Genomic DNA, 19,586 nt, shown 5'->3' with positions numbered 1-19,586 from the left:
AATGGCCATCTTAACACTTAAAGCATTTTGTACTTCACAGCTGAATCTCTTTTACTCTCACCTTGATACCATATATTTAAAAATGCCTAAAAATCAAGTGTTGCTTTCACAGATTTGCCTTTAATGAGCTATGCAACTGATACATGCTTTAGTATGTAGCTGCACATGTAATGTAGAATTGCTTCAAAGAGTTTCAGTTGTTATATCCTTAGGATTTCCAGATGCCAGGGCAAATGCCATACATCTTGAAATTTCAAATATATGGCAAAAACCTTAAGGAAAGAACTGGGCAGTTGCAAAAAACTACAAAAACAGCAGTTACTGCCAAAAGCAGAAACGTTAGCAGGAACCATATTAGAAGATAAGTACTAGAACTCAGGTTTCGGCATCTCCCTAAATGACCATATAAATGAAAAGTATGAAGGACTGCGTAATGGCAAATGGTGGGGTTTGCTTACTGTGCTCTTTTCTTCCTCTTTAAAAACAGGAACATTCCTCAGCTACACTGTTTAACTGTCTAGAAGAGAACTGTGCATTGGCATGCTTCCTTGCTTCTTCAGTTACGATAAGAATGCAGTTTTGTTTCTTAATTAATGATGTAAAGCTGTGCAAAGATATTACCACATAGGCAAAGTCAAAAAATATAATAATGTAGTGAATATAGTAAAAGTATTACATACTGTAGCTATCTGACTTAAAGTAAATGATTTCTGATTAGACTCTTAAATTACTGAACATGTGTCTTTGCTAGTTGTCCAGGAGTTATCAGATAACATAAACTTTACATGGGATTGGAACTAATTTCTGCATAGTGCTACTGCAGTAAAGGCTTGCAACAACAATGGCAGACATATCATTAAATGGGCAAATGTAGAAACATAATTAAATTAACTGATAATCATCTCTCTTCTTCTATCCAGACTCTAATTTAATGCACTTGCAAATGTAATGAGGTTCACTGAGTTGAAAAATACTGTGGAAATAACAGAAACAAGATTAAATTAATTGCAAGACATACTGATAAGAAAGCTTGTTTCAAATTATGTGAAGCACATTTCTAAAAGCCATTAAAAGGCTAGTCACATACCATGTACCTTGATGACATATAACGCATTCTAAACTTTTTTTTTTTCTTTTTTTTTTTTTTTTACCAACTGGAATGTCCACGGTGTCTCATATAACCATATGCTAACTGGTTAGTGTTCTCTTCAGGTAAATAAACGTGTGAAAAATGCTTGGGCATTAAAATTAAAATCTGGTCAACCACCAAAATGATTTCTATTACAATCATTGTCATGCAACTTCACATTCTGAAATTTAAGATTAAGATGTATTAAACGCTTTCATACCTTGCAGTGCCTTGGCTGAATAATTATGGTGGTGGTTTTTTTGTTGTTGTTGTTGGGTTTTTTGGTGGGTTTTTTTTTTTTCCCCCTAAGATATGAGAATTTAAAATTCTACAACCAGGAATAAAGCATTCATTTTGAGTAAAAAATAACCAACTCTAAGTTCTGCCTGGAAAAATAACTAACAACTCTTAGTTCTGCCTGGAAGTCTTCTAGACCATACAACACCTCTGAAGCAAGATCAAACATCTGCCAACCATCTTGTTAGATTTTTATTGATTTTTTTCTTTAAAAAAACGAAGTGACAGGAATCCCACCATCTCTCTAGGTAGCTTATCCAAATACTTAAGAGTATTTGTAGCTTTAATTTAAGAAACAATGAAATTGTTATACAAATATACAGTAGACATTTTAGAAAATTTATTTGAAAGGAAACATTATTGAGTATGTGCCAGCAGGCTAAAATTTCAAACACTAGTGGGAGCTACAAGACATCCAATGTCAAGTATTAGTAGAATCATATCAAGTAATTCCAATTTTACATTTCCTTATACTGAGATTAACAACAAAGGATTTGCATTAGCGTACAATGACAGGCCACTTAAGCTTACATTCCCCTGACATTTCTGACAGCATTGTATTCCAAAGGGCAAACAGAGGGCTTTAATAAGAGATTCTTGTTTTAACATTGAAAAGAAGACAATAATAACTTTGTGATTTCTGAGCAGCAATATGCTGCAGTGACAAGAGTAATACAAATTCATAGCTAGCTAAGACACTCTCTCAGCTAGAGTAAGGAAGCGAGAGAAATATAGTGAAATGGTGTATTAAACCACAGGGCATAATTCTTTAACATCCAGAGCATTCTGGTCCCAAACCAACATAAGTTCAGGCAGACACTTTGCAGAAAGTGAGAATTCTGCTAATATCAGCTTACTTGCTGAAATGGGAGCCAAACAATGAACAGGCTCAAAAGACAGAAAATTCTGACGACACTAAACTTCTTTCATGTTTTTGTTCTTTCAAAGCCCTTTGTAGAAAATTATCCAAATGATGTTGAGCCATTTTGCTTACAGGCTGGATTCATGTCACCTGGCTTTCACTGTCTGCAGGTTAGGTATGTCATCTATGCCAGGCATCTTCTACTGGTAACAGAGATACAGCTCTACTGAGAGGTATCCTTCTCTGTTAATACTATGAAGAAAGGAGCTTGAATAACTAGTGATGACCACTAGCTAGTAATATGTTTGCACTTAAATCTCATCCTGTTTGTACTGTATTTATCTCTTCCTTTTTTGTGTCTTTTATTAAGTATTTATATAGGGTTCTAATACATTTCTCTAGTTTCTATATTTTTATAAACAACAAATTAGCTATAAATTTGGTAAGTATCATTCTCAGAACTTCCTGTAGTAAAACTGGCCATTATTCACTAAATATTTATTTCTTAAGGAGAGAAAGGTAATTGTGAAATGAAAAGTATATAAGGCTATATTTGGAAAGAATTTCAGGAGAGTTTATGTAGTTATGAATAATGCTTCAAAAGGGAAACTCACTGTTTACACTGTATGTATGTCTTGTTATTTATCAAAAAAAAGCAGTATACTGGTAACAGATGGTTTCTCAAGGTGGCCACATACAACTTTACTTTCTATTTCCAACATGCCTTCAGTATAACTTTAGTTCCAACAGGATCTGGTCCTCAGATCCACTCAAAACTGGCAACAGAGTAGGAATTGGTGTTATTTAGTCTGGGCCTTCTCCCAAATCTCCACCAATTAAATAATAAGCATTTAGTACTATTAAGCTTAAATGTTATAAATCTTCTATCTGCATAACAGTATTAGAAACTGGAAAAGGAGGGAATCAGTAGTAGGGAAAACAAAAAAACAACGAATACAGCTGAAATTTTAATAAAGAAAAGAAAAAGCAGAATCAGCTGCTTCCTTTTCTTCCTCTCTATGCCTATCAGCACAAGTAGGCATTTCAGAACTCTTAGTTCTGTGTGAAATGAATATTATGGGGTTTAGGATTAAAAATAAATTTTAAACATCATGTAAGAGGGCAGACAAAACTGAATTCTCAAAGGGCGATTTCCCCACACACTCTCATATATTACTTTTACCATTTATAGTACAACATAGTGAATCCAGAGGAAAAAAAATAATGTTTTCTTATCTTATTCAAGATGAAATGAAAATCTGGAAACTTGTATGAGAAATAGGAAGCCTAATACAGAGCACTGAAATGAAATACTAAACACAGAACATCTTATGTTCAGCCAGTCAGCTGTATGAACACAGCATATGCTTTAAAGTGTTGGCTGAGATTAGTGACCCATCCCGTTCCATATCTCATCTCTCCCTGTGGTCATACCAGATGCTTCAAAGATAGAAACAAACAGCCTCTGTTTCCCATACCTATTTTTTTCTCCAAATCAGTTATGAATAAGCTACTCCTGAGACAAAAATATTTATTTACATGTATTTAAATATCTGTACAAATGTTTACAGGAAAAGTCAATCACAAGATAATTCTAAGCAGAAACAAGGTATGTCATTTTTTAAAAACATTCCCAGCTCTACCAACATATCCAAGACAGTGATTCCACAGCCTCTCTAGGTCCTTGCTCCAGTGTTTGTGCAACCTCTTTATCAACATTATTTTTCTGTTATCTGTGAAGAATTTCCTGTGGTGCAGCCTGTGTCCATTACCTCTCTTCCTTTCACTGTGCACATTCATGCAGTGTGGCTCCATCTTTTTTATACTATTAGCTAGCTAATAAAATACCATCTTAGTCTTCTAGCTAAACAAATGCAGCTCTATCTGCCTTTCTCAATCCGTCACATGCTTCAGCTTCCAGTCATCTTGTTGGTCCTCCACTCACCTTCTTCAGTCCATCAATATTGCTCTTCTACCAAATTTAATTAAAATATAATCTTATATTTTATAGAACAAACATATGTTGTCCAATACATTTTTATTTAGAAATTCTCCCCAAAAGGAAGGGGAAATAATCTGAGACTAATTCAATGATTTGCCCAACTCTTACAAAAATTCCTTTGAGAAACTCCAATGTTTCCACACTGCTTGTTTTTAGTACACAGAAAAGGTTATGAACAAACGTGGTAACTCCACTTAGCTCTCACCCGATCACAGTGACCCATTTTAAAAAGGGGTTTCATATTTAGCAATTCTGGCATATGTGAAATGGTGGTTATTATTATCTGAAACAATAAAAGATACTGCTTTTTTTTTAAATTGGGGAGTGCAAAAACAGAGTGGAGAAAGGTATACTGTGTCTGCCTGGGATGGAGTTACCGTTCCTCACAGAGCCCACGTGGTCCTGTGTACTGCATTTGTAGGTAGAACGCTGCTGATAACACACCAGTGCTTTGGATATGACTGAGCAGTGCTCACACAGCAGAAAGGTCACCACTCCAACCACCTCTCCAAAGGCCAGTAGGCAGGGGTTTGGAAAGAATTTGGGAAGGCACGCAGCTGGGACATCTGGCCCCAACTAACCAAAGGGATGTTCTAGACCATACGATGCTATGCTCAGCAATAAAAGCTAAGGGAAAGGAGAGGGGGGGCATTTATCTTTAAGGCATTTGTCTTCTGAAGCAACCACTACCTATACTGAGACCCTGCTTCCCAGGAAGTGTCTGGACATCACCTGCTGATGGGAAGTAGAGAACAAATAATCTTTTTTTTTTTTTTTTCTTTGCTTCCACTTATGGACTTTGGGGTGTTTTTTTCCATTAAACTGCCCTTTTATCAGCCCTTGAGTTTTGCATCTTATTTTCTACCCCTGACCTGCTAAGGAAGGATAGCAAGAGAGCAGCTTGGTGGGCACGTGGCAGCCAGCCAAAGTCAACCCACTATAAACAGAAACAGACCTGTGCTGACCAAAATTTAGGTTGTTTAAGGTTCCACTCCTATGAAAGGGTTACCTCCTGAGCTGACACTACTGCGTTCCTGTATGCTAACAGCAGTTGCAACTGCTGCATTTTGTGAGATGGAGACTTTTTTTACAGCATAATCTGCTGGTTTTAGGGAATGGAGCTACAGCTGAAATTTAAAGATCAGTAAAAGAAAGTAGGAATGTCAATGGGTCCAATGAACATAAATCTCTGTGGGACTCAAGGATAAAAAGAGAATGGAAGTCAACAGTAGCAAGGGGGTTTATGCCTGGAATCATTTCTTGGTCATGAGCAAGTGCACAGAGATACAGAATTAAGCCCCCAGCCAATGCCCTAGCACGTGTAAGAATTGTACAAGAATATAAAACCAGGTGATGCCACTCTTCCACTCTGGGACAGCCACTGGTTCCAGTTCTGGAATTTGAGTATTCTTACATTTTGCAGTAACGTAATCAGTTAAGAATAGGAAATTTTAAGAAAGATACAGATGCATTTCAGAAACAGGTGAGCAGTGGCAATGGTAGCAGGTATAGAAGGCAACAAATTGCATTACAGCAACAGAGGCTCTCATTTTGATAAGTTTTCACTGGCTTCTCTGCCAGATATAAAATGTCCAGAACCGGTCAGAGGTTAAATTTGTACAGGAACAGGAAATTCTGGTGGAGAGAAGATATTTTTTTGGCTAACGTTCAGGAAGCAAATGCTGGTTATGCTGGACCAGTGGAGAGAGGACGAACAGCCAATCTAATCTCTTGCAGCTTTTTCTCAGACATCCAATAAAGGGACATTTTGCACGATGTATTCTTGTAAAACTAGAGCTGAAAATGCAAGATGGGAATTTACTAAAGTAGTCGAAAAAAATGAGTTTTGCATATTCGCTTTTAGTGTGGGAAAATAACGGAAGAATAGTGTGGAGGATTGCAAACACGCTCAAGTGACTTGCAGCTGGGGTATAGAAAAACACATATATCATACTAATCGTTGTTTAGTCTTGTGTGCTTGACAAGCAGAACATCTGTGTTTAGATAACATAGGCCTGTGACAGACTCAGAGGCACCCTATAGAATGTGCTTGAGATTCTTGCCCTGCTGTAGGAAAGATCAAAGCACAGTGGTAAACTATGCTTGCGTGAATCCCTGATACACAGGTGAAATCACACTCAGCAATCCTCTAAGCAAGGACCAAGCTCAGCGCTGCCTTATTCCACTTGTGTGTCTCTGCCTGGGTGCTGCTTCAGGGATCCCCTGGTCCACGAGGTAATGAAAATAAATTTACTGTTTGCATGTCATCCATGGTTTTGTGGTTGTTCCTGCATCCTGCCTGTGTGAATCACACATTAAGTGATAAAACGCCTCCTCTGCCAAAGCTCTGGCTTCTCAGCAGGTAGACTGGGGGATCTCAATATGACATGAGAGCAAGCCTGCAGCTGATCCCCAAGGATCAAGGCAATCAAGGAGAAGGGATGACAATAGAAACGTTGCAAGTTACACCAAGATAGCTTCAAACAAAGTCACTGACTTAACTTGCAGCCCAATAAAATCATTCTCCTCACATTCATTGTTTTATTTTTATTTATTTACATCTTGAAGACACCAATATGCTTATTCCTGAAATAAATATATAAATAGAAACATAGACTGTAGGAAGTTTGTGTCTTCCTGAAGAAAATGTAACCTGTATTCTCCATAAAAAAATACTGCTACTCACCTGCTTGTATCTGCAATTAAGTGTGTATGCACAAATACATGCACATATGTAAAGCATGATTTGCAAACAAGTAGTGAGATAGCTAACTACTGGAGTTTCCATATATGATGATAGTTTTAACCCCTTAACATGTCTTACAGAAAGATAATATTTGTCAAAATACAAGTTATTGAACTTGATATATAATTATTTGGACAACATTTAATTATTTTCATAACAGTAAAACTGGATGGCTAATTGCTCCTCTGACTTTCAGATTTTCAATCTGCTGAGTTGTATAGATCTGCTGAACTTATAAAAATAATGGCACTAATGAAAGTATTCTTCCGATATATCCACCTTGCTTCACCGAACCAACTGACTTAAACCCAATAATTAAAACAATTACAAAGATGAATACATAGTGAATGAACACTGCAGTACATATGTCCTTATATTATAGTCCAGAAAATCACCTTCAGATAGAATTGTATAGATGACTTCACACACAATATATATCTGGAAAAAGGAATTGGGGTTCCAGTCCATCCATTAGTGACACAAAGTCTGACTACATTTAAAAAGCAAACATTACACTGAAAAAAAAAACCAACCAACCAACCAAACAAACCCAAACAAACCTCCATAAAGAGAAGGCAGCAAGCAAAAATATAACTTTTGGAATAAACCTAAAAATCTATATATATATATATCAGTGCTATACTGATTTCCTTGCAGAATTTACTGTTATCTTGGTGTAAATAAAAAAACTGAGCAAAGTGACAGGTGTTTTGAAGGGCCAGGACAAAAAAACTGGTTTGCTCTCTGTTTTTTTATGAACTAACTCAGTATACATTCCCTTTGTTGTTGTTGTTCATAAGTGCGTGTACATGACTGTTCGTTAATGTGTGTGTATGGACAAGTAAAGATACAGATATCCCAATTAAAAGCAAGTGACCACAGAATATGAAGAAAAAAAAGCACATTGCACAGTAGCTGAGAACATAACGGACAGAAAAAGGGAGCCTAAGACAGCTGGTACTTCACAAAATTATATTGACAACAAATTCAAATTGCTAATTCAGAGATGAGTTAGGAATGATAAGAAACCAGCCTGGGTGTATTGCAACAGAGAAGCTTACAGCAAGTGGAATCTAGGTTGTTTTATAAAAAGCACAGGCATATATGACAAGTGTATTCAGAAAACAATCCTTCAAGAACTTTTAAATACACAAGTATGATCTCTTTTTCTGAGAATCCCTGAACCATGAATCCCTGGCAGCTGGGACAGAATTCTGGGGAAATTTCACTACACGTGACCTGTTCCACTCTTCCATAGCTACCCATATGGGCAAGCAAATGGAGGCAGGGGGGAAGATGCATTTAAAATTACAAATATAATAATGCAACCAATATCCTACATTTTGAATTAAAGCAAAGAATTCTTTGGGAACTGAAAAAATGAGCTTCAAAGGCCTTTCATAGGAAAGTAAAGATCATAAGTGGTCTCTTTTGAGGTGATTTTCTTCACATTTTGAATTTTGTTCATTCAGATGAGAGAACATATTCAGTATGGCCCTCAGGAATGGGTCAGAGTAGCAGCTGCTATAACCTGCTTCGGGAGCTCTGGTCTCTTAGACATCACAGAACCATTTTACCTGTGAGTCAGGGATCTAACGTACAACTCAACGGATAAGCAGAAAGACAAGGACAGCTGAAAAGGCCAGCTAAGTGCTCACTGCAATAATTAAAATTTATGAATTCAGGATAGACTTTCCTTGTCTGCTTCCTGAAATGATACGCACCTTTTGATGTGAATAGTACTGAAACCATGGAAAAGAACTTCAGCTCAATAGCCTATGCAGGTTAAGGGCAGTCAGTGCAGCTACACACTAACAGAGAGCTACGTTGCTCTAGCATGGGTCCTTCCCAGGGTGGCAGTCCCCCAGCAACTGTTCCAGCGCTGGCTCTCCACAAGCCAAGGTTCACCATGCGCCCTGCTCTAGCCTGGAGCCCTGCATGGGCTCTTGTGTGTGCACCTACCACGGCCTCCCCTGGGCTGCCGGGAGTCTCCGCTCCAGCTCCTCCTCCAGCATCTCCCGCCCCCTGCTCCTGCCCCTGCCACACTTGGTACCTCACAGCTGGGCGCCATCTTGCCCTTTGATAAACACCTTGTGCCGGGGCGGCCGCAGCCTGGCTGAGGGGCCGGGCCCTGCGCGGGGGCACCCATGTCCCCTCACAGGGGGCCCACAGCCAGTGCCTGGGCTGCGAGCCCAACGCACAAAAACCAAGAATTTGCCTCAAGCTGTACTCATAAAATGTGTTAGGAAATAACAGAAGCCTCCATAGCTTTTAATATACGGTCAGACATATCAAAAATAAAAAATCACAAAAGCAACTATCCTGGTTTTGCTGAGATAGCAAATTTTCTTCTTAGTAGCTGGTGCAGTCTGCACTTTGGATTTGGTATGAGAATAATGTTAACAGCAACAACTGAAAATATGTGCTAAGTAATGTCTATGCTAAGTCAAGGACGTTTCAGGTCCTCAAGCCCTGCCAGCAAGCAGCCTCGAGGAGTGCATGAAACTGGGAGGGTCATGGCCTGGACAGCCGACCCCCACTGGCCAAAGGGATGCTCCATACCATATGGCATCATGCTCAGCATATGCAGCTGGGGGAAGAAGGAGGAAGGGGGGATGTTTGCAGTGATGGCGGTTCCCTTCCCAAGTCACCGTTACGTGCGATGGAGCCCGGCTTTCCCGGGGACGGCTGAACCCCTGCCTGCTGTGGGGAGTGGGGAATGAATCCCTGTTTTGCTTTGCTTGTGTGCGCGGCCTTTGCTTTCACTACTAAAGCATCTTCATCTCAGCATGAGTTCTCTCACTTTTACCCTTCTGATCCTCTCCCCCATCACACGGGGGGGGGGGGGGGGGGGGGGGGGCGGGGCGAGCGAGCAAGCGGGTGGCCATGTGGGGCTTAGATGCCGCCTGTGGTTAAACCACAAAATCAACAAAACCCCTGAACAAAATACCTGTGAAGCATTTGCAGAGTACTTTAATATAATTACCTGGACTTCCCAGCACACAAATTTTGGAGTTCAATTTATTTTTTAAACTAGTAAACTAGTAAAATTTTAATGAATACATACAGTCCTTATTTTAATATGGTCTGTCACATCATTAAAGTGTTTTGGTTGCTTTGTTACTTGGACTATCCAGCACAGTTTATCTACCATGTGCCAAGTCGCCAAGATGAAGTTCATTCTCAGTTTTCACAAAACACCAGCTCATTACAAGTTTTTTTTTCAGTACTACAAATCTTTTCACAAACCTGACAGCCAAGCACATGACAGAAAAAAGACACCTCAGGAGAAATGTGAAGAAGCTGCTATGAAAAAGTTGTGAATATATCTTATGATAAATGTAATGCTTACATATCATAAAGCACACACAATTAGGAGTTTTATTAAGGAATTGCTGCTGTAATATTACTTGTGCTCAATATTTATCATAGGATGGTGTCATGCTCATGAAAGACTAGGCTTATGAGAACACCACTGTAAATAGTTTTTTCCCATCATTTGTTCAACATACACTGAAATAAGTTCAGTTTATGTAAATATCAGTATCTAATATAAATAAAACAGTAGTTAAAAAAGCTCTCTTTAAAGAATTGTGGTTTAAATGTCTCTTACTCCTCGCTTTTGTCATGTTAACATGGGATTTACTAGAACTAATTTATGGAGATGTTTTCACTCAGTGTGTGTGAAGGCATGCATAGAAATACATTCTTGTCATATTAAATCCTAATTACTACACTCAAAAGTGAATTTAGGAAAAATTAACATACTATCACTGTATTTCTCAACTTAATTTCAAAATCTGATTAAGCTTTTTGCTAAGGATAGAGAACACTCCTTTAAGACACTGAGTGCAACAAACTATGCTATGTTGTTTCAAAACTTCAGTTTTACGAAGCATTTCTTTATTTTGTTTTATTCAGTCACAAAAGGAAGAAATGATATGTCACTTCATCTTAGAAACATGTTTGGGCCCCTGATCTCAAACCTATTACTTCCAAGTTCCAAGAGGGATAGAGTTCAGGGAAGAGTTCTTTACACCAACTCCAGTTAAATTGGCTTAGCAATTTTGTAACATTCCATCCTCAGAATGAGCAAATTTGGAATGGTTCCCCTTTTATTTCCCTTTTTATTTCTTCTGTTATGCCTAATATAAACAATTCTAACTATTGTGAAGACTTAAGTTTATTTGCATTCATGCATCTTGGGTTAAGAATGAGAACACACTGACTATTTGAACAAACCATGTTCCCAGAAGGAACAGCCAGTCATCAGCCAGCACCGCTATACCTTAAGAACTGTTCTAGATACCCAGTACAATGACTTTTTTTTTCTTTATTTTTTAATCATTTGGACAGATAATAGCATGTGCCCCTATAGAAAATGCAGATGGAGAACTGGTATCACAACTACCAAAAGAGAAAGAAAAAAATCTGTCAGCAGTGGTAACCAGTACAGCCCACTGTCACAAAATTGTTGAAGGGTATGCAGATACCCAAGGATCCTCTAGTAGTTATTTAACAAGTCTGAATGGTCAAGATACTATTACACATTCATTAAGTACTCAGCGTTGCACCTGCTGACCAAGAGAATATTGCTTACAATATTTTGGTTCTAGTCATGTTATCAGTTATTCTCGAAATGTCAGTGAGATTCTCTAACTTCTCTCACCTTGAAGGAAAAACAAAGCCTACCTAATTAAAACTCTTCCACTTGGTATAATATTCCTGTAGATTGTTATGGAAAAGAGGTAAGTTCTGAAAGACAGATGAACACATACATTGTAATCACAGTAGGACAATGGTATACCGAGCTTAAATATCTATGCCAGACTTGTGATTACCAATATATTTAAGAATACACTTTAACTCCATGCCTATATAGTGTGTCTAGTTACATATTTAAGTTTCCTCCTTGATTAAGTTAAAAAGGTGCAGTAATCTGTGACTTGCTCCTCTACGTGTAACTTCAATTTATATCTAATCTCCTAGTTAGCATATTCCTTTGTATTGTTTCTTTTGACATATAAAGTATATCTTAAAAAAAACAACCCGTAACCAAACACAAACACAAAATTGATTTAGGGTTTCAGGTTCCACCTTTTCAAAAAAACAGCATTTACATTTTGACAAGCAATAAAAATTCTAGCAATCAAAAGCTTACTAGTACACATGAAGCATGTAAATCATAGTCAATCATGGTTCAGAAGTTTTTCAAGTATTTATTTGGTATTCATAAGCAGGCAATTACTGTCACAAACTTATCTGTATCCAAAATAGCTCTTTTCTAAAATGTATTTTTCTTATTACTTCACTATGAAGTCTTCTGTGTATGCAGCACCTCAGTTGTGTTACTTTATTATTATTAACCAAACAAATCATAACTCTCCATGAAAAAATAAATTTCCTCTTATGGAGATTGCCGTTTCATTAGTTTGGCTTTCTTGTATACAATGCATAATCATTCGTGTTCTTTTACTGTATGACCCATTGTCAAAATGGTGAATTTAAACCTTGTAATTGTATTGGATTGTTGAAGAAGGTCTGGTTAAGGCATTTGCATTTGTCCTATTAGTCCCACTGGTACTGATTTTCCAAGAATTGATGACATATTTTTAAGCAATTTGTAAGCAGCATCCTTCACTTTAAATTACACTGTGTAGTCACTACTGATCTCTTAACATCTATCGTATATACCTATCAACTGTCAAACGATCAAAATTAATTTAACCAAATCTAGCATCTATCAAATTAAGACAATGAAGGGATAGGAGAGAATGCTATCTACTTCTTTCAGAAAATATGAATGTATTGCACTGAGGGCCAAGTAAAATATGTCTTTGAGAGACAAGCGAAAAATTCTAAAACCCACAAAAAGCACTATAGAAAACAGGAAGAATAAAAAAATTCAGCTGCTATTTCTGGGGGAAAGAAACTCATTATCAGGATAAGATTACTTTTAAAACTTGTATGACAGACGCCTTCAACATGCTTGCTGATACAGCTGTAAAAGGCATGTGATACTTCACAACAAGCAGTCTAGAGCTGAACATTTGGATGCGGAGCCCTAACACCACTACTTGCAGGAAGCTAAAGTCAGTCATGAAAAGCCACGTACCACCAGTGCTGTGGTCACCTCTGGGTTCTTTCCCGAAATCTTTTACTGGACCTTGTTAGGTGTCTTGCTCTGTCAAGGTGGTCAAGGTTGGAAGTGCTGCTGACTGATGCTGTCATCGTCCCCTTCCTCACAAAAAATAACAATCATACTGCTGTTGCTTTACGTAAGTTAAAGGACAAATGAGATCCCCTTCCTGCAGACACAGTTGCAGTCCTGTCAGTGATTTAAAGCTTGGGATTTAAAGCACTGATTCCAGAGCTCTCCAGACAAAAGAAACCGCAGGTGGTTCACAGTAGTGATCATGGGAAGGAGGCTGAACTGGAGTTACAACTGCTCTTCTTTTATACGTGCTGGGCTTGATTTCCTAGTGCCCGCATATGATATAAAGGCCACATGTGTTAAGGTATTAAAGTGAAGCCACTGCATGTTTTTAAAACTGATACTCAAAACCTGACCATTTCTAATGCTATGGTTTTATCTTTAAAATGGAAATTAATGCAAATATGCATTGTTAAAAGCTTTAAGGATCAACAAATTATCAAAAGAGATTAAAAGAAGTAATGTAAGGGTTTGCTTTGTTTCATCAAATTATCCTCAAATAAGCACAGGTGGGTTGAAGACATCTTGTAACAGATCCCACATATTTGGGCTAGACTTTTGCTATGGTAATAGTCTCCATTAAAAATATACTTCCATTACATTTCACTTTCCCTGGAAACAGACCAGGTTCCTGTCAGCACATGAAGGGGATTCTTGTCTATAAAGAGTGATGGTAGATATACATAAAAAATATATTGCAAAATACATTTGAGACATAAAAAACTTACGAAGCACCTGTTAAGGTCATGAAATCAAATCTGCTCTCTGGTTGTGGGAGCAATGTAGCCTTTCTGCAACTTGGGAATAATTTTTCTAAGAAATTAATGTTTTCTCTGAAATGTCTCAAAAAATAATATGCAGTAACAAAGCAGTTACCCTTTTTTTTTATTTCTAATCTCATCAGGACCTTCCTCAAAACTGAATTTAAACACAGCTAGGCTAGTCTCAGTAGCAGATAGTCATAAATTCTATTTCATTAGCAAAAAGCTTGCTTTTGTAAAACTCACCAAGATTTCTAAACTAACTTTCCCCCCAATTTATGAATATCCTGGTTGTCCATAATTTATTGCCTTAATTCATCATGTTGCTTTAAATCTGGTGAAACAAGATTTAAACATGATTACCTGGAACACCACATACAACTGTCCTAGGTTAAAAATCCTAGATTAAATAGCCAAATGTGTAGGACTTATATTGCTGTTGCTAGAAAAGCCTTTCTAAAGTGGAATAAACCAACTGAAGAGAAATAATTAGCTAGTCGATACATAACTTCTAGCCATTTATTATATGACTAAAAGAATACTCCTGCCTCTCATTTACAAACACTTAAACCTCAAGGATTCTTTAAAAAAAAAATAACCAAGACAACCTTTTATTTGCATGGGACCAAGCAGACACACTACAAAATAACGTGATAAATTTATGTCTGTGAAACAAAACAAAATCTCTGCCCAAATTATGATTTTTATTGTTCCCTCAAAGACCTTCTCTCTGCTTCCCATCACAAAACATGGCAAAAATATTTTTATGGCAATACGCTCCTTCACCTTAAGCTAGAGATTCTACCACAGTCATTGTCCTGTAGACTGAACACTACACCCAGTGGCAATAAGCTGCCTTGTTATTTATGTAGGCAACACAACAAGGGACGTCAGAAAGATAGACAAGTTGAGGTTTTCAGTTTCTCACACAAACATAAGGGGTGGTCAAAGTGCCACTGCCCCACTAATCAGCACTGGTTTGTCTTTTTACCTTTAATTAGTCACGATTATACTGGTACGTTACTCAAAATTCTACAGAAACTTCTGCTGTACTGTTGGGTGGACAGACCATCACGAGGTCGTAGTCATCTGCACATCTTATACCTACGCGTATACCGAGGAAGCAAAAGCACACCTAATGCAAGTGCGTGACAACTGAAGTCTGTGAAACAACGGCACACACAAAAATATCAAAAGCAGGTAAAAAAGAATGGGCTACTGATCAGCTTGTACAAATTCTGTAATTCAGACATTGGGAGGTATACCTGTCAGATTCTGTATAGAAAAAAAATTAAGAAATTGTCAAAGAATCATTATCCATTTTTTATTATTCATAATTGTACCACAGTCTGATGTTGTGAAAACTGGCATGAAAAGTGAGATGCAAAGTGTTGGTATCAAAGCGTGTGATGAGACTATTTTGTTAAAGTTTGGGGGGATTGTTCTAATATTTTTTGCTAAAACCCTTAAATACTTGAAGAACAGCTACTTAACACAAATAACAAAATAAGTGTGTTTATATTGTGCTTGAAGGGAAGGAATAACGTTTTACAATAATTTCCTTGTGAGAGGATAATTTTTCACACTGCAGTTCCAGCTGCATCATAGATTTAATTGATATGCTTGTAACTGGTAAAAACATAACTTTTACAATATTGAATTTACCACTGAAACACGGAAAGCTGAAACACCAGACACTGACACAAACAAAACGTGTAAGTTAGAAGGTACATCCACTGTACACATTCCCTACTCTGAACTGATGCTAGGGGCTATAACAGCCCTCCTTACTCCCAGTGGGTTTTCCATCAGGTACGTGCCTTGCAAAGGTTTTAGGACATGAAATCTTTTACAAAAACATGAATTTAATTGTCATGTTCCAGGGCTCTTATGACTTCTTAGTAGCCCCGAGAGGCAGTCCACTGAAATTTCAAGCCTCCAACCATAACCCTTCTTAAGCTCTCTCCCATCAGACAGAGGATCTGGATTAAAATTCACTTTTACCACTGCAGCAAACATGACACTAGTTCAGCACTTGTGATTCTTGACTGTGTAAGAGACAACACTGTTGACTCGTAATAACAACTCAATTGACTTTCCCAGAATAAAGCACCAGCTATTTAGGACAAACCCAGGACAAAGAAAACATATAGATCAATCTACACGTTCTCCAATGTTTAGCTAGTTCCACCCATTGGCTGCTTATAATTCTGTCAAGCCTAGAAAAAATAGCAAATAACACACTCTTTGTTCCCATCAACGTATTTTCATTTAATGTCATTTCTTGGTTTAATATCCTCGTCCTTACCAGACTATTTTATGCGACACTATGTTCTTAATTTCAAGGCTTTCTTTATCTGGTTCATACCAGGTAGCATCGGGGTAGAGCCCCTCTAGAGTTTATCAGTTTGGGATTTCAATTAGTTACGTTCACCTTCTCTTCTACACCATAATTTTACTGTTTTCGAAGTAGCTCACCCAGAGGAACCCAAATATAATCTCTGGTCCGTACCAACTTTTACAAACCTGATATAGTAGACTCAAAGATATAATCATCCCTACCACATTGATACAAATGTTGTTACAGAATCTGCACACGCTTCACTTGTTTCTAGAATGTCCCTTTAATTATTCTCTGCCTGGATGCTAAGCTACCCCTGGAACGGAGAGGATTTGACCACCTTTTTCCAAAATAGTAAGACACATGCACAAGTCCAGATTTAAAATTTCAGTTTTGATGAGGAGAAATTTGTTCCCCAAACAGAACAGATTCCTTTCGAGCAGATTTTAAATATCTTCTTGGTTCATGTACACTTGCTCTTCATTCATCACAAGGGGAAGGGGAAGGGGATCCACACTTCCCATAAAACAAAAATACAGAAGTCTGGCACTTCACAGTAAACATGCACAAGACAAACTATCTGTAATAGTGGAAAAAAGAAGCAGGGTTTGGAGTTTATATTAGTTGGCATGGCAATTAATAAGACATATAGTGCATGGTAAAATCAGTTCTGCCATCTGTGTCAACTGTCCCCAAGTGGAAGGAGTACATTTGCCATGTTCATCAGCATTAAAACTGCTACTTCACACAAAGTCCTATTTTATTAACTCTCATTAGTTCCAATGCTAAAAGTCTAACAGCATTTCTATTTAAAACTTCTCTAACACCAAAAATTCCAAGAAAATAAAAACATACAGTGCTGGAATTTGTGGCTAACATTATTGTCTTCAAGGCAATCAATATCCTATGCTGTGTTTGTCAATTGGTTTTCATAATTATTTACAAATGATTACATTGTTAAAAATTAGGGCATGTAACATAGGTTATACTATAAGAGTGCCAGAAGTATAGAGCAGTTTCTCTGAGGCACATTTAAGATCTGAGACAGAAAAAAGTATACTACAATTTAAGATGAGCATCAAGATCATGAAGCAAAGCAAAAAAAAAAATTAAAAAAATTCTTGTTTCTCTTTTAAATTCCTAAATAATTTCAGGGTTTTTTTTATAGGTTTCTCATCTCTGCATCTTCAAATATCCTATACTGACAATGCCTCCAGCAAAGGAAGCAATTCTATCCAGTAAAATCAGTCACAGTTTTTATAAAAAAAGTAGTTTGAATTATTTCAAATCCTCAAGATCTGGCTTTAAATTCACATCTACCCTCTTCTTCATGGTAAACCACAGGGAAATGGCTGGTGTCCACCTTCAAGGAAGTCAAGAGTTCACTCGACAGCTGCAGGACAGACCACCGTTCAGCAGGACAGCACAGCGACACGTGCACAGAGAGCCCTCCTGCCATCACTGTGAACTCACCCACATCCCTTGCTTACAGCACTGGGCATGCACATAGGGCATGCACATATACATACAGATGTGTCTATGTTCTTTTGTAAATCCATGCCTTTCTTTTCCATGATACTTGCTTTAACTCAGTGATATGACTTATTTGGAGACAGATTTATTAAGATTTTCATGGTAGCTTCTGTATCTCAGAAATTATGAGGTAACTGATTTTCCTGTTGCATTTATTAGTGTGATAGCAAGAGCTTCACATGTAACTCCCTCACACTGCAAGCAAAACAAAGCTCTGAGAAAGCACAAGAGAGATGATTTTGTTTCATGAGTGAAAAACTACTTTGTGGGAGCTGCTGTAGAACTTCCCACTTAATGAATGAGTCACACAGCAGTCACAGGGACTTGTCATAGAATTTACTTCTGCAAACACCAAAGGACAACTGTCTTTAAATCAGACATGTTAAATGCATTACATCTTCTCTTCAAAAGCAGTTATGTTCTGTAACACCTACACATTCAGAATAAATCATCTTTCTTATTCAGTGGTGTCAACAATGGTAAACCCCAGAGAAAAAGTGAAAAAAAATAGTGGTCTCTGCCAAAACACTTATTAAATACACTTTCTTACAAATGCTTCCCTTGTTGAAAGGCTGTTTGCTGCCATACAAAATAAGGAATAACACATAATCTCTAATAAGGTATTTATGACACTGAGCAATGATTTGGAAATTGCCCCTGATTTTTACTTACTGTTTATTGAAGCAATGTTCAACAATGCTAAATAATAGAGGAAAATATATTATCTGCTAATTTTTTCTCTGCACAAAGCTTACTGCTGAACACCTTAGAAGAATCTAGTCTAAGGTCAAAAAGGTGACTCTGCTATTATGTACTTAACTGCTGACCACCCTATTGAGACTGTCAATAAAATTGCCTAATCGTGTCAGCTGTGACACTGGTTTTGTGTAGCAGGCATCTGCCTATTACCAGCTGGATAGAAAATCTCAACTCATTTCATACATGCAACTGAAGAGCTGTCATCTGGTAACAAATTGTTATTACTACCAGGAGTGTATTTGAATTCAAAGTAATGACCTGGAAGTACAAAATTCCATATTCTGTAATCCCACAAGCCATGCAATTCTGCCTCCTAAATTACTATTGAATACCTATATAGCTTTCTCTGCTGTTCCTGTTTTAATATAACTCTATAAACAAACCTCCTTAGTGAACAGGGTCACGGGAAGATTTACAGTTCTTCACAGGAGTGCAGGTGAATTTATTTTACCCAATATATCCATTTAGATCTATTTTGCTCAGAACATTACTCTTAAAAGACAACTTAGCAAATTCTTCTGCATCAGAAAGAAGTCTCAGTAACTGTTGCACAGATGACAAGGTGTCCTGCATGACCTTAATCAGAAGTTTAAGTGCAGGATAAAAGTGAGAACCGAACGCATAGCCAATATTACAACTGCCTTTTTTAAATGTCAAGGAGACAAATGTTGCTCCTTAGGCACGTATCTTCACAAGACTAACACCTGAGTCTTCTGGGTTTCATTCAGTGAGGAAGAAGATGGAACAATATACTGAAACAGAGCAGTGTCACTCACCTGAATGACCTCAGTGTACTACCTGAGAAAGCTCTTGGCATCCTTTAAAATGGACGATGTCGTTAATGTGCACGGTATATGAAATTTTATAAATAGGTGTTACTGAATATAGGGTACATTCATATTAACTCAAGGAATCATGGCGGAGGGCACTAGCTTTCCCATT

General features: G+C 37.5%; 1 protein-coding gene across 18 annotated transcripts in view; it reads right to left on the bottom strand.

Annotated features, from left to right (window-relative positions):
* Window positions 1–19,586, bottom strand: part of RBFOX1 (RNA binding fox-1 homolog 1) — a 1,334,594-nt gene that overhangs the window by 630,040 nt on the left and 684,968 nt on the right. The window lies entirely within an intron of this gene.

Source organism: Falco punctatus, assembly GCF_963210335.1.
Source record: "Falco punctatus genome assembly, chromosome: 4".
Lineage (NCBI taxonomy): Eukaryota > Metazoa > Chordata > Aves > Falconiformes > Falconidae > Falco > Falco punctatus.
This window is presented reverse-complemented; position numbering and strand designations above follow the sequence as displayed.